Here is a 15,811-nt window from a genome sequence, read left to right on the forward strand (position 1 = left end):
AATAAACTTTTGTAAAAAAGAAATATTTCTAACTCTAGAATGGACACTATCATTACCATGCATACAATGAACAGTCATTGAAGATTTTGTAGAATAGGGTTGTGCTTAAAGAGTATTTTAGGGAAATTGCCAGAGAACCAATCTGAGCAGGCAAGATTGGAGGTAGCACAAGTAGTTAAAATGGCACTCAGTTAATAAAAGTAGTGCCAATAAAAATAAGAAAATAATAAATGTAAGAATCATTTCAAAAGAAAAGAAGAGTAGTTGCAAATCAAAACCACAAGGAGATGCCACTGTACAAACTGTTAGGATGTCTTGTTATCAGAAAGACAAAAAATAACAAGTAAGTGTTGGTGATGATGTGGAGAAAAGGGAACCCTTGTGCACTGTGAGTACAAATGTAAGTTGATGCAGCCACCGTGGACAAGAGTATGGAGGTTCCTCAAAAAATTAAAAATAGAATTACTGTATGACCCAGCAATTCCACTTCTAGGTATTTCCCTAAAGAAAATGAAAGTATGAAATCTTGAAAAAATGTCTGCACCTATCTCTGTGTTCACTGCGGCTTTATTTTCAATAGCCAACACATGGAAACAATGTTAAGTGTCCATTGATGGAAGAATAGAAAAGAAATGTAGTGTGTGTGTGTGTGTGTGTGTGTGTGTATAAAATATCATTCAGTTATTTAAAGAAAAAAAAAGTAAATCCTGCCATTTGGGACAATGTGAATGGACCTTGAGGGCATTATGCTTAGTGAAATAAGTCAGGCACAGAAAGACAAATACTATGTGATCTCACTGTTATGTAGAATCTCCAACAAACAAACAAAAAACCCAGACAAAAAAGAAGAGAGGTGGTTGCCGGAAGTGGGTGGGGGGTGGGGGGTGGGGAATACACAAAATGGGTGAGGGCAGGCAAAAGGTACAAACTTTCAGTTATAAGATAAAGAAGCCCTGGGGGTATAGCGTAGAGCATGGTGACTATGCCGGAGTCAGCACTGTCATAACAATGCTGTATTGTCTATTTGAAAGTTGCTGAGAGAGTAAATCAAAAATTCTCATCACAAGAAAGAAATATGTAATTATGTGTGGTGATGGATATTAAGTAAACCTGTGGTGATCATTTCGCAGTACATAGGTATATCAAATCATTATGTTGTGCACCTAAAACTAACACATAGTGTTTTATGTCAATTACATCTCAACTAAAAAAAAAAAAAAAAAAAAGGATAAGATTTGGTTTTAAACATGAAGAGTTAGATGTGAACATGGGGTACCCTAGGGGAGGTATTCAGCAGGCAAGGGAGGACACAGGATCAGAGCTTGTCAAGGACATCAGATCTGAACATCCAAATGCAGAAGGTGACCTGAGAAATGCATCGGATCAAGACTCCCTTAATGTGCTCTTCAGTGTGACTAAACTTTAGACGGACTTCTTACAGTCTAAAGATCCTGACCTCCCTTTTCTTAGTGCATTTACTTAAGAAAACTTGCAATTGTAAATTCTTTCTCTGCCCCTTTGAGATGTAAATCTTCTCCCAGTCTCTTGCCAGTTTTATAACCCAGGAATGTGTTTCTCAAGGACCTGGGAACCATCCCTTTGAAATGTAATCATCAAGAAAGAGTGCTTTTATCTCTCAGTCTCTATGGAAGGGTATGAGCCTAACTTCAATAAGCACCAATTAGCAAACTCAGATGGGCTAATCACATTGATCAACCTCCCCACTAATACTCTTTCTCTCAAGTATTTTCCACTAGCTCACTCCAGTGCTTACAAAGCTCTTGACTTTAGTTTCTGCAGAGGTGAGTTCAACAGTTCTCTATTGCAATGGTTTTGAATAAAGTCTTTCTTATCAGTTGAACTCATCTCATGCAATTTTTCTTTGATATATCCATTGGACTCATGGAGGTATTTGAGATACCCAAGCAAGACAGTGAGAAAGATGAAAGACAATTATGTAGATTGTGGGAACTTAACTTTTTAATTAGAGGACTGCCGGAGGAATTATGCAAGTTGAAAGAAAACCGGAATATGTAATGTAGAATTTAAAGGCCAAGAGAATTTCAAGAAGGGAGATGGTCAACAGCATCAGTTCTGCATTAAGATATGGAAAAGTGATAACTGAATAACATAAATAAAAAGGCATTGGACAAAATAAGTGGGAGATAAGTACTGCTATTTATCCTAACATCTTTACTTCATGCATACTGTGTGCCATGCAATTTTCAAAGACTGGGATTCAAAGGTAAGACAAACAAGTTACCTGATCTCATGCAACTTAAACTGAGTTGGAGAGGACAAAAAATTAAATAACAATTCAAATAAAGAAAAGAAATACTAGAAATTGTAGATGCCATCACGGAATTCGAAGAGAATGTTACAGCAGAAAGTGACTGGGTAGATATTTTTGATCAGATCGGCCTCTCTGCGGAAGGGATCATTTGGGTGCGATCTGACTGGGGAGAAGGAACTAGCCATACAAAGCAGATAAACTGGCTAAGACCCTCTTGCAGGAACGTGCTGGTTGAGTTCAAAGATGCAGAGCCTGCCTATAGAGTAGTGAAGGAGAATAGTATGAGACAGTATCAGCAGAGGACATATAACTGTAGACCAGTATAAGATGTCTGCATTTTATTTTCAGTGTAACATAACGCCATTGGAGAGGTTTAAGCACAAGAGTGACCTGGTCAAGTTTCTGTGTTAAAAGGATAACTTTTAGCTTTATGGAGAATGAACTCTAGAGATGCATGATGGGAAGCAGTGAGACCCTGCAAGGCTAGAGACTGCTGTGGCTCGGACTAGGGTTCATGTAGAAAACCATTTCAATAAAAAAGAGAGGCTGGGAGTCAGATTTGTGTTGGGAGGAAGAAGATGGGTAATGTGGGAGAAGGAACAGCAGACATCGTCTTTGCTTACATGTTTTGAATGTGAGATTTGGAGGCCAGAAATGAGAAGCATTAAAAATCTTCATGTAGAAGGGTGCCTTGGTGGCTCTGGTGGCAAAATGATTTTAGCTCTTGATTTTAGCTTAGGTCATGATCTCACAGTTTGTGTGATCGAGCCTTGTGTCGGGCTCTGAGCTGACAGCATGGAGCCTGCTTTGGATTCTCTCTCTCTCTCTCTCTCTCTCTCTCTCTCTCTCTCTCTCCTCTCTCTCTTTGCCCCTACCCTGCTCTCTCTCTCTCTCTCTCTCTCTCTCAAAATAAATAAATAAACTAAAAAAAATCTTCTTGTAGAGGAATACTGAGATTTTCCGAGGAGAAGAATGGATATAAAGGAGAAAGTGAGTTCACTGCAGAAAGAAAGGGTTTAACATTTGAAACGGAAAAGAGCGAGAATAATGAAAGCAGTTCCATGAATGCAGATGGTACTTGGAATGTTGTAAACCTTTACACAGCTTAATAAATGAATGAGCAATTTCTTCCTTTCTTTCCTTTCGCCTTTGGAAGAAGAGTATACACAATGGTCGAGTAACAATGGAACATTAAGCCTAGCAAATGTTAATTTGTACCACTGAGCCTCATTCATTCTGGAACTTGCAGATCAACGTCAATGAATACTTGTTGTATCAGCTGCCACCAGATTTTCTCTGGGTCTCAGAGGAGGTGAACAGGAAAGTCACAATGTAAGAAGTCTAAGCAAAAGCAAAGTGAGACAAAACTATTAATAATAATAATAATAATAAATATTTCTCCTAAGAAGGACCCTTCTGGATAGGGATGGTTAAGAAGAAAGGTCTAAGAAGATTGTACACACAGACGGGAGACCAGTGAAACTGGGAAGATACTTCTATAAAATTCATGCTGGAGAGTAATCTGGAGCTCATGACCCAGCTTCTCACTAATGTGTCCTTCCAGCTTCTCAACAACTGTGCTCGTATAAGTAAAGACCATGAATACAACGGTCAGAGGGGAATTCTTTTCTTGCTAAAAAGAAAACTTTCCAAAAGTGTTTTTTGCAATTGCAAAATCCATCATTATAACTCACCAGTGTTATAAAAGAAAAACCTTTTTTGCCTTGGCACCCCAAAAGGACAAGGCAAGTTGAGTCTGGATGGCACATGTTTTAGATTAACAAGTAAAGTATTTTGGTGACATAATATGAATGTATTGTCATCCGTTCTGAATTTTGTCATCCTAATGATTTTTTGTTTTTAATTTCAGGATCACTAAGTTCTGCTAAATTTCTACGGGTAGGAATTATCATCATGTTGCTGAGGAGAAATAGAGATGTTCACAGTAGCTTGGAAGTTGGACCAGAATATCACCAATGTCTCTTACAGTGTTAAGATTCGATGAAGTCTACACTGTGGGAAGCAGAGGCTGTGAGTCTGTCATTCTGACTCCTGAGCTAAACCCACAAAGCTTGACCCCTTAGAAGATGTAAGTGTAAGTGGGGGGAAAATGTTTGCAAATATTCCAAGCACAGCCTGCTGCTTGTTTCTTGAAGCTCCCAAGGCTTCTAGATGATTATTTTTGTCCCCATAATAAGCATATGAAGGTGAATTTTTATGGTCTGGGGATTGGTGTGAGTTTCATTCATGGTCTGCTTTGCTGTACTCTCTTTAAGAGTTGAAAGTGTATATGTCATCTCTAATTGGAACTCCCGGGCAGAAATGATGCCATCAGGGAACTTAAAATATGTGGCCGTATGAATCACCCTGCAGACCAACCATATTGCTATAAAGCAAATAATTTACATTTAAATAACTTATCTGCATTCACCTAATTTAAAAGGAATCTTTATTCTTTCTCAACTAATCCCCAAACTTATGGACTAGTTTGATCATATTTGTGCAATAAAATTGAAATTTTCAGATATGGTAGGTAATCAATTTTAGTCACCTCATCTGCGTTTCCAATCTCATTACAGATTGCAATTTTCAGTGCAGATTACATGATGACCCATCAGTGGCTTTGTTGTTTCTGAATTACCGATTCCTTGCCTACTGCCAGATAAGAACAAAGCCTATGCATCAGCCTGACAGCTTGCAAACAGAAAATGGGCTTGTAGGATTGGATTTAAATCCCAGGTGTAGGGGATAATTACCACATCACTCATGCAGTAACTGAAAAATGGTATTTCAACAAGAAAAATTACATTCCTTTTATAGTGCCAACAGAAATCATTATTTGAGGCTTCAAACTGATTCACTGTATCATTACATGTGCACTGTACTCATTAAATGTAATGTTTGTTGCAACATAAAAAAAGTTATTGTTTTAGGTACTTCGGGAGGGCAGGTAGCTTAAATTTAAGGTTTGTGGAACCTTGATGGTATAGAGGTCGTTTGGACTCTAATATATACCGTGCGAGAGAAATGACAACCCAGACACAGGGCTTTCTGACCGGCTCCTATTACAGAAGGCGTGGATGGATAGCACAAAGAAAATGTAGTATAAATCTTTTGTTTCAAAACCCCAGCCGTTTAACCCTACAGTCTGTCCAGAGGAAGACGACAAATAACGATTCCGATCTCCTCGGCAGAGCGGGGCCGCACAGTGCGCATCTTACCATCAGCTTTGAAAGCATCGGAGCCCAACCTACACATTCTAAAGGACGCGAGGACGCAGACCATATTCATTTGGAAAATCATTAACGAAAGCCGTGGGCAGACACACGGGAAAGGCACTCCTCATCCCTGGCGTCCGGTCCATCACCCACAAGCCTGCAGTTGTTTCCGGTGACAGTGTGAGCAGCACCGCAGTGAACAAGACAGCGCTGACTCTCCGTAGGTGCAGAGGGCTGCGCGCCGACTGCTGAGCGCAGCAACGCACGCGGTACGAACCGCAGCCCTACTTATGTTTATGGCCAACTGGCTTTCTCATTAGGATGATCGGCACAGTGCAAAGGCAGACGGTGCCCTCAGCTGTGCTGGACCCTTGCGGGGACTCCAAGGGGACGCACTGACTCCTGACAGAGAGATGATGATAGATAGATAGAGATGTAGATAGATAGACAGATGAGATGCTAGGTGATGAACTTTATGTGTCAGATCAGAGTTTCGTCACCTTGAACTCCTAATTTAGTATAATGAACCTAACTCTCTTTCCATGTGTGGAGGATGAGATCTTTTGTGGAGAGGCTTAAAGTACAAGTGTGAAGAGCTGAAATAAGGCTCTTCTAATCCTGTCCTCCCCTCGCCTCTGTAGTCTTTCCGTCCTGACAGTCTCTCCAGGACGGCTAAGACCTTCCCAGGGCTGAAGCAGCCTGAGTGTGTGGAAGGTATGCAAAGTTCTCTAATTTCTCTCTAAGCTTAGGAAGGTCCTGCTAGCCACAGACGGATTTTTCTAAGAGCTATCCTCCTCTATCCTAAGAGAAAATTCACCCAACAGACTTTAAAGTGGAGGATACGGATATGCTGCCTGCTCTCAAAGAGCTTAGACTCTAGTTGGGAAAGAGAGACATGGAAGAAGAAAATAGATATATGCAGTAACAAAAGGTTATAAGTATTAGACGCCGAACAAGTGACGGGGCATAGATCTTGCAGAAGAGGCAGGAGCCCCTTGTTGAAGGAGGCTGTGTGCAGAAGGAGGGGAACGAAGGGAAGGAAACCTTTAAATAAAGCAATGAAAGGGCGGAGGGAACTTCAGCAGTAAAATATTCTTTAGTGATAAGACCACAAGAGGATGTGCTGCTCTCCGAGATGTAAGGTTTTCAAAGACAGAGACTGGCAACGTTCCTGGTACTTACCGGGCACTCAGTCATATTAAGCTGAACTTCAATCATAATGGAAATAAACACTTATGTGCACTTTTTATGGAAGGCACAGTGTTTAGCACTTAAGATGACTTATGTTGTTTAATTCTTACACCGTTCCAATGAGGTGATTACCACCCCCATTTGAAATAGGCGGGAATGGAGGCAGAGAGGAGAAGTAAGTAATCCACCAAGTGATGGAGCCAGGATTTAACCCAGTCTGCTGTTCTACAGAGCCTACTCTCTTAATCACTATGCTAGTTATAACACCTTCACAGTAGATGAGAAACCTAAAGTTTAGAAAAAAAAAAAACGTTTTTTTTCCCTCTTGTACAAAACTAACACTACCTCACCCCAATCGTTTACCGACTAAAATCCATCGCAGTCACTAAGCAAATATGAGTTGTGCTGATAGCCATTTTAGAACAATGACTTGGGGATCCAATTAATAGTCATAGCAACACTTGTCTCAGGTGTGGGTCAAATCGCACGTTTTCTTTGAAGAGCATACTCTGAGCTCCAGCTATGCCACTATTTAAATTCTGTGTTGTTGGTGGCATTTCGTTCTATTTCTTGAAATGCAAAGCATAACCTATTCCACCCACTCAGAAACTCAGCAAACTTAAAGAGATAAGTCCCTTTGAAAGATGCCTTAGAGGAATTTTTTCCCCCCAGGCTTATCAGGGAGAACAATGTGGGTCTGGTTCTGGATCAGGTGGTCATATTAGAAAATGCATTAAAATGCAGGCTGATGAATAAGACCAAACGCAAAATTACCTTTCTGCCCTGCTCCCGACAGCCCTGTGGAGAATGAGATTTCCCCGTATTCGTGCCATTGGGGCTGTCCATGGCATGGTTTAATTGGGGGTCAGCCTGTGGTTGAACTAGAGATTGTAAACTGGGTTCAGAAATTAAAACTGACCACACATGAATGTCGCTTCCCACCTGCATAGTCCTTGTAGTACACAGGCCAGATTTTCCACATGAAAATCCCTGCACCTTCCCGGCACCCGATCTCTGGTCACACTTGCTCTGCAACTCCTAATGTAGTCAGAAACGGAGCAGCCACATTCATCTAAGAATCCCTGTGCAGGCAGGCTGATCAAAAGCCTCCCCTATGTGAATAAATTGGCTGTGCCCAGAGTAAGAAAATCTGTTGTGTATTCTTAAAAGGAATGTGATCAGAGCGTGTATGATTTACAAACTATCCAGTATTTTCATTGCGACATGAAAATAAATGGATTTGGTCCCCACTGCAGCTCAGTTCTTCCTCCTGGGGCTGGAGGGGCTGCCTGTTTGGCCCTCGGCATGCCCTTGTGAGGGCAGTGAGAAAGCAGCTGCTTAAATTACCTGGGAGAACTCTCTTTAAAAGCCTCTCTTGCTCTAAAGAGCTTTGCTGCTTAATTTTGTTTTTCCTGAACATGTTAGAAGTCGCCCGTTGGTGCTGCCTCCTGCTGCCTCATTGTTCACTGCTGGGTTGTGCAACGTCTCCATGCTTGGGAAAGGTGCTGTACAAATTGCACAGAGGATGTCTCATTGTGTGGGAGTCTGAGCCAGGCCAGGAAGATCTCACAGCATTAGCAACTGGCATGCCTCCAGCCTGGGAGACAGGAGTAGGAGGGGGGGAGGTGGTACACTCCTCGTGCCGTGAGCAAATAAGGGAAATGACTAGCCTGAAATCACACAGGAAGGAAAAAGCATGCACAGAGCTAAAGGAAAGGCATGTGCGGAGTTAAGCGGATCAGAAATCATTTGTGTGTCTTCCACATTGTACCAATGCATCTCTCCTTTCTTTGTTAAAGTGGCAAAATAAAATGCCTTTGCATTTTTCATGATATCCAGGAGGTTTTCCTTCCCTGTTTGTGATCCCATGGTTAATAGACACTTCCATATGTCCATTAACTTGGCCTCATGAAACACTGCTGGGAGAAAAGGGACGATGAAGGTTGTCCCCTCTGGGCAAGACCAAATGTAGCAACAGAGACAGAGAAGTTAGCTGCCTGTTCCGTGTTTGCATGTGGCAAATGTTGCCATGCACCTTCTCAGAATGTGTTCAGCTTTGAATTGCTCAGTGGTCTGAATGTGTTTGAAAGTGAAACACAAATTCGTTGCAGTCTTTGGAATTCTGGGGCAGCCAATACAGCCATGTTGGACATATTTATTCCTAACCCAATACATGAAATTCACATTTTTATAGTGTCTTTAAGTCAGATACTTCATGGGACTGAATCTGGAGATGATCTATGGCCCATGACCTTATTTCTGAGCTTTTCCCAACTGTTCTTAAACCCAAAGGCTCAGTAGAATTGCTTGAGGGCTGCTCTTTCCCTCAATTAATATTTATTCATCACCCACCAGCAATAAAACTTTATGCTGGGTGCTTAGGAGGAAGATGAACAGTACATGATTCTGCCTTCAATCATTCGATGATCTTGTAGAGGGTATCAGCCTCCCAAACTAGCTGCAGTATTAAACTGAAAAAAAGTCTGGATTATATACCCTGGAAGACTGAGGTCATTTTAGCAGAAGTGACTACAGATAGATTCCTACAGAACATGCTTTTGAGTCAAGTCTTAATGAAAGGGTAGAATTTTGAAGAGAAGAGATGAGGAAAAGAATCGCAGGTGGGTGGAAAAGAAAAGAAAACCACACCTGGCCGGAAGTAGAAGAGGGATACTTAATGCCAGCTTATATTTCATTTGACAGCTGATAGTCATGGAAGATATTGGCTACCACTCAGGAGAGTGCTATAAGCAAGTTGTGTTTTAGAAAGATACCTCTGGAACTAGAGGCAGGGGGACCGACCCAGGGGCCCTTGATATTTCAGGTAAAAATAATAAGAGCTCAAATGAGAGTGGGAGTGTTGCAAGAGGAAGAGAAATAAACGTGAGAAGCATGGGAGGTGTGCTGGCCTCTGTGCCAGATGTACAAACGGCCAATGGGACTCTGAGCCTGAGTGGATGGCCATACCCAACAGAGGGCAGGTGGAGGGGGAACAAACAAAGGAAGACCGGGAAAGAGCAGAAAGAGAGGATTCAAATCAGCACCGAGTGTATCAAGGGGACCAAAAAGAAGAATTTTTTTTCAAGTAGGAACTCAAGGTCAAAAATATCAAATGTTGTAAGGTCAACGATAAGAATGATAAATAGCCCCTGGGATTCAAAATCGGGAAGTCCTCATTTGCTGACAAGGGAAGAGTTTCAGACTGCAAACATTAAGCAGTGAGAGACGGTAGGGAAGTAGACTCACGGCTCTGTCTTCAGCAGATTTTGTAATGTAACTTGGTGGGGATGTTGGGAAAATGGCACTGTAAAACAGGCCAACTGTTTTGGAGAGCACTTTGGTCCTAAGAACTTGAAATGGGAACCCCCTTTGAGCCTGCAATGATCTTTTCTTTGAATTCAAGGAAATACGTATTGTTGATCATTTAAAAAGTTATCTACAGGATGTTTATTACAAGTCTTTGCATAACGGTGAAAAAATTGAAGTAAACTAAATTAATTCTGATACATCCATCATAGAACATAGAACTATATATCCCTACGGAAATATGTTGTATTAAAAGAAAAAAAAATTTGTGATACAGAAAAGTGTTTATAATTTTTATCTGTTATGAAGTGACTTAAATAGGTAACAAAACAGTAAGCAAGGTGTGATTTTGTTTTTAAGTGTAATTATACATACCATAAACATATCCTACACACAAATGCGTATGTACACAATTCACACTCATATACACAAGTGTACATATGTGTCTATAGAGATGTATACAGTTACGAGAGATACAGCCAGATATTTTTGTTTATGTGTTCAAACCCACTTTATACACTTGCTCTACCTTGTTCTCTGCCTCCTCCTCTTTGACATATTTGGGTCACCTCCATAGGCTCCCCTGTATTATAGTAGGATTAGAACTATCGAAGAATAAGGCAGGAGAGAGGAGGGAGTAAAGGGAGTAAGGGTCTGCCTATGTATTTCCTCAATCTGTCCCAGTTTGGTTATCTTGGTGTCTTTGGATTCCCCAAACAAAGTACTCAACTCATATTGATGTTGGGTTCTTCTCTACAGGGTTCTTTCCTTCTGGGTTCCAGTACTGTTGCCTTGCTTCTTCAGGTCCAGAGCTGATCCCAGATAGGTAATAGATATGATACCTTATCCCTTATGGTTCCCCTCGCTTTTGTCCACACTTTTAAAATGTCCCTTTGTTGAATTTGCTTTATTCCAACTTGATTTGCCTATTTGAGTGGGACATTTATCTGGCTTGTGCTGCTAGAAGTTTATATAATTTGGGGGGCCCTCTTTAAGAAAAATAATACCAATTTATAAATATAAATTTAGAATTAGAAAACAAATCACATGCTATAAATTTTAAAATAATTTATGGAATACTACTTGGCAATGAGAAAGAATGAAATATGGCCTTTTGTAGCAACATGGATGGAACTGGAGAGTGTTATGCTAAGTGAAATAAGTCAGAGAAAGACAGATACAGAGAAAGACAGATACCATATGTTTTCACTCTTATGTGGATCCTGAGAAACTTAACAGAAAACCATGGGGAGGGGAAGGAAAAAAAACTTAGAGAGGGAGAGAGCCAAACCATAAGAGACTCTTAAAAACTGAGAATAAACTGAGGGTTGATGGGGGGTTGGAGTGAGGGGAGGGTGGATGATGGGCATTGAGGGATGAGCCCTGGGTGTTGTATGGAAACCAATTTGACAATACATTTCATATTAAAAATAATAATTTATATTTATTATAAAGTTTCCTGAATCAAAAAAATTATATAATGTTTTTATGAATTAGCCTTATGACAGAACTATATAATATGATTTTTCCAATATTAGTTGCCCACATATTCTATTTCTTTATATGAAAACAATTTTGTAATCCTGTCCTGGAAAGTGGAAATATAAAAATGAGTTGATCTTTCCTTCAGCATTGATGAAATGTGTGTTTTAATTGATAGTTTTTAAAAAGTTTATTTAAATTTTATAACTTATTATTAATAAGATCATGTCAATTTTTAAGAGTGTTGTTAAATTTGGGAAACATTTTTTCTAGTATTGTTCATATAAGTTCTTTTTTTATGTTGATATATATATATATATATATATATATATATATATATATATAGAGAGAGAGAGAGAGAGAGAGAGAGAGAGAGAGAGAGAGAGAAAAGAGAGTGCAAGCAGGGAATAGAGGCTGAGGGGGAGAGAGAATATCTTAGATAGAGTCCACGCTCAGTGCACTGCCTGACACGGGGCTCGATCCCACAACTCTGGGATCATGACCTGAGCCAAAATCAAGAGTCAGATGCTCAACCAGCCAGACACCTAAATGCCCCTCATTCATTTAAGTTCCAAGAGGCATTACTGAGTATATTCCTGGCAGAAGAGGACTTTCAATTTGACCACTTATCAGTGAGATCAAATCCTCTTTTATTTATAATTTTATACATCAAATGGCCAGAAGGACTTTCCACAAATTAACTTCTGCTTCTGCACATTTTAAATCTTGTTTTTCCTCCTCTGTCTACATTGTTGTAGTGTCGGGCATCTAAAAAACGTTCATATCGAGATATGACCTCTGGCCCTGCAACTTTGTCTCCTAACCCTGGGTGAAGTGATACAATATGTGAGAGGAATATCCTGGAACCCATACGTACCTTGGGACGGCTGGCAGTCGTTGCACGTAGATGTGACTGCAGACCACTGAAGTGTATCTCACCAGCCTAAACTTTTTCCAAGTCAGCTTTCCCCTAATTATAGCCTTAAAAAGCCTACGTCTTCTCCAAGGCCACCTGAGTCAAGGGGAAGTATGCTGGAGGGGATGTTGGAGTTGAAAGAGAAAATGGTCTTAAACAACAGGGCTTAAAATACCTTGTACAAAAACATGTGACCATAAGCACACATTGGAAGAGATCCGTGCAGGTGCAAGGCCATGAAGGGTAAGTTTCATCAGTAAATCCACTTTTGGATTTACTAAAGTTGCCTCATCTTACACGCTCTACAAGCATCTCTTATCCCCCACGTCTAGCTCCTTACATTCCATGCACCAAAGGCAGAATGAACCCCCATCTCCTCTTCTGTAATCTTACAGTTCCTTGAAGAATCTTCTTTGAGTACTTTCTCATTATAGTATTGTTAATGGTTTAAAAACTATTTGTCTATAGATCTTTTTGTTTTAGCTGTAAAAATAAAGAACCAGTCAATTAATGGAGTGCACCTACCAATAGGAGTTCAATAAATGTTTTCTTTCGAATTATTGACTAATTAATAAGATGAGATAAATAATAGTAAAAAGCAAAACAAAGCTGACAGATGAATTCTAAGCATGGTTATATAACCAAAGGAAATTAAAAGAGGATAAAATAAACCCCCAAGAAACATAAATGATGTCGTGGAGAAGAGGGACATTGAGTCTAAGTTCCCAAAAGATGCCTTCATTCTCTTCAGTAAAGTAAGGAGATAAGTCATCAGCAGAAATAAGGGGATATAACTGAGATTTGATGTGCCAGAGGCCAACCAGTTAGGAAAAAAAAAAAACACTAATGGAAGTATATTATAAAATCAAAAAGGTATAAATAATAGGTTAAACAAGGAATAAACAATAGATAAAACATCTATTGTTGAAACTCACAACCCGAGTTACAGTTTATGTGGCAACTCCTTCAAAATCTGAATTTTTTTCTTTAATATAATTCTGCCCTTTGTGCAAATCCACTTTGCCAGTCCAGGCACTATTGTTAGAGATTATCAGAATGTTTCAGTGGAGAATTCAATCTCCTGAGCCATTACCAATGGAACCAAAGCTCCCATCAACTTTCTTGGTAGCATTACGTGGGCCAAACAATATATATGTACAGACTCAATCCTGCCCACAGGCAACCAACATGTAACCTTTACTTCAGAGCCATTCAAAATCTCTAAAAGCTATGAAGAAGGATGCTATTTCTTCCCCATCACCTTTAATGAACTTCATTGCAAATCCACAGGTGAAGCCAGTGAAAGCTGGGGAATTGCACTATTGTGAGCTTATTAAATATGTTAATTTGTTTATGTCAGAGTGATATATTTATTATTCTAAAACTAATATGATTAGCCCTCAATAAGGGTGACATGTGTCAATAGAGGGAATGCCAAATTAAGAATTGATGGGTTAAAAGAAAAACAATTAAGAATGCAGTCAATTGATCTGATTTGCACAGGGCCTCTGACCAACAAAGATGGAAAGCAAGGAGTATTAATGATAAGGCAAGTTCCTACACCAACACTTCTTACCTGTCCGATTGCAGATCTGATTACAAATCCCTTGACTGATAGACACCACCATTCTGCTAGAGGAATGCATCATGCCCTAGCCTGTGGGGAAGAGAGATTTGATTTCATTGTTACACTTATTAGAGCACTAACTTCATTTAACAGCATTATCAACAGAAACTAAGTGCTAAGTGTGTATAGACAACTCCATCAGGCCTTGTAAAATGGTCTTAGACTAATAGCTTCAAAGAAACTCTTCAAAACAAATGTGTAATCCATGATTCAAAACAGATATGATTTTCATCATAAATGTGGTGCTTCCAGCTTGTTCTCCAGAGTCAAGAGTAGATGCTTAAGAATAAGACAAGGGGACATTTTACATAGGATGGGCCATGAAATGTTTCCTTTCCATATGGTATTAAGTCTCATGCCCAAGTAGTATGAACTCCTCTCATCTCTTATTAAGCAGATGGTGACTCTCGCTGAGCTTCATTCTAACTATGCTGAAACACCCACAATGAAGATATTCCTACATTCTCAAGGGAAACTGGTTCTGTGTCTAAGTGACCTGTTCTCAACATGTTTCTCCCAGTGTTTAACCTGAACCTCCTATTGTTTCAGTTTAATTCCATTTATCTTGGTTCACTCCCCAGTGGTCACACTGACTAAAGGTAACACTACCTCTGGGAATGAAACTGCAGTCCTGGATAGGCAGGCTTATCAAGGCTGCTAGCGAAGGAGTGGAGATAAAAGAAAATGCCTCAGGAGGCCACAAATAGTTCAAAATCCAATAGAAGTGACGTTACACATGCAGTATTTATGAGAAATGATCTAAATAAATAAAAACTCTAAATGTTTAAGTGTGGGTGAATAGGGGAATAAGGAAGTAGAAGTTAGACTGTATACTATATATCAGAACACTTTGCAATGATGTCCTGAAACTTTCCTAGAATTGATAGTTTTTAAGTTCATGGGAAGGAGGTATAAGATGTAAGGGTCATACGGATTTACTGGTAATTTTTCAAGCATGATGAATTTACTTCCTTATTGTCTAGAGTTGCTAGACCAGTGGACTAGAGAACTTCTGGGTTATTCCCCAGTCTCTGGGCTCACTGCTAGTTGGTAGATAATTGTGAGGATGGTGAAGACTGAAGAAAAAAGTTACGAGGGAAAAGAAAAAATTAAATTTGCGATATTGTGAGCTATCCATGTAGAGATACTGGATAGACAATTGGCTGTGAAAATGTGGAGTTCAGCAGACAAGATTGTGTTAGAGAAATGCATTTGGAAAAAAGGTGGATGGGGAGGCAGGAGAACAAAGTAAATAGAGAGGTAGGAGAAAAATTTGGATCATGTGGTATCACAGGAGTCAAGAAAAAATGTTTCAAGAAGGTTATGTGCTAACAAATGTGTTGAGTGTTTCTGACTAGTTGAGTAAGATGAAGAAACAAATGCGTCCATTAGGTTTGGAGATGAGGTATGATCTATTGAGAAGCTATGGAAACAATAACTTCAATGCAGTTTTTCCTTACCTTCTTTTCGAAGGGAAACTTCAGTTTCGTAGGTGTTACCTGCAATGACTACAGATGTAGTTTTGTCAAAATTAATACCTAACTGTTTTTGTTGCAGAATATCCCCCAGTTGCCTGAGGAATATTCTTGTCTTAATTGTTTGGGGAATCTCCCAGGATGCTGACATTATCTATGAATCAGTACTGGCCATTCCTTGCCAGTAGTAGGAATGGAAATCCACCACACCCACTGTCAATGAAACAAGATCGATGTGCACAACACTGAAGACCTGATTGCTGGGGTGATGTGTTTGTGACTAGAGTCAGATAGACCCTTCTG

This window comes from Panthera leo, chromosome B3 (assembly GCF_018350215.1).
Source record: "Panthera leo isolate Ple1 chromosome B3, P.leo_Ple1_pat1.1, whole genome shotgun sequence".
Classification (NCBI taxonomy): Eukaryota; Metazoa; Chordata; class Mammalia; order Carnivora; family Felidae; genus Panthera; species Panthera leo.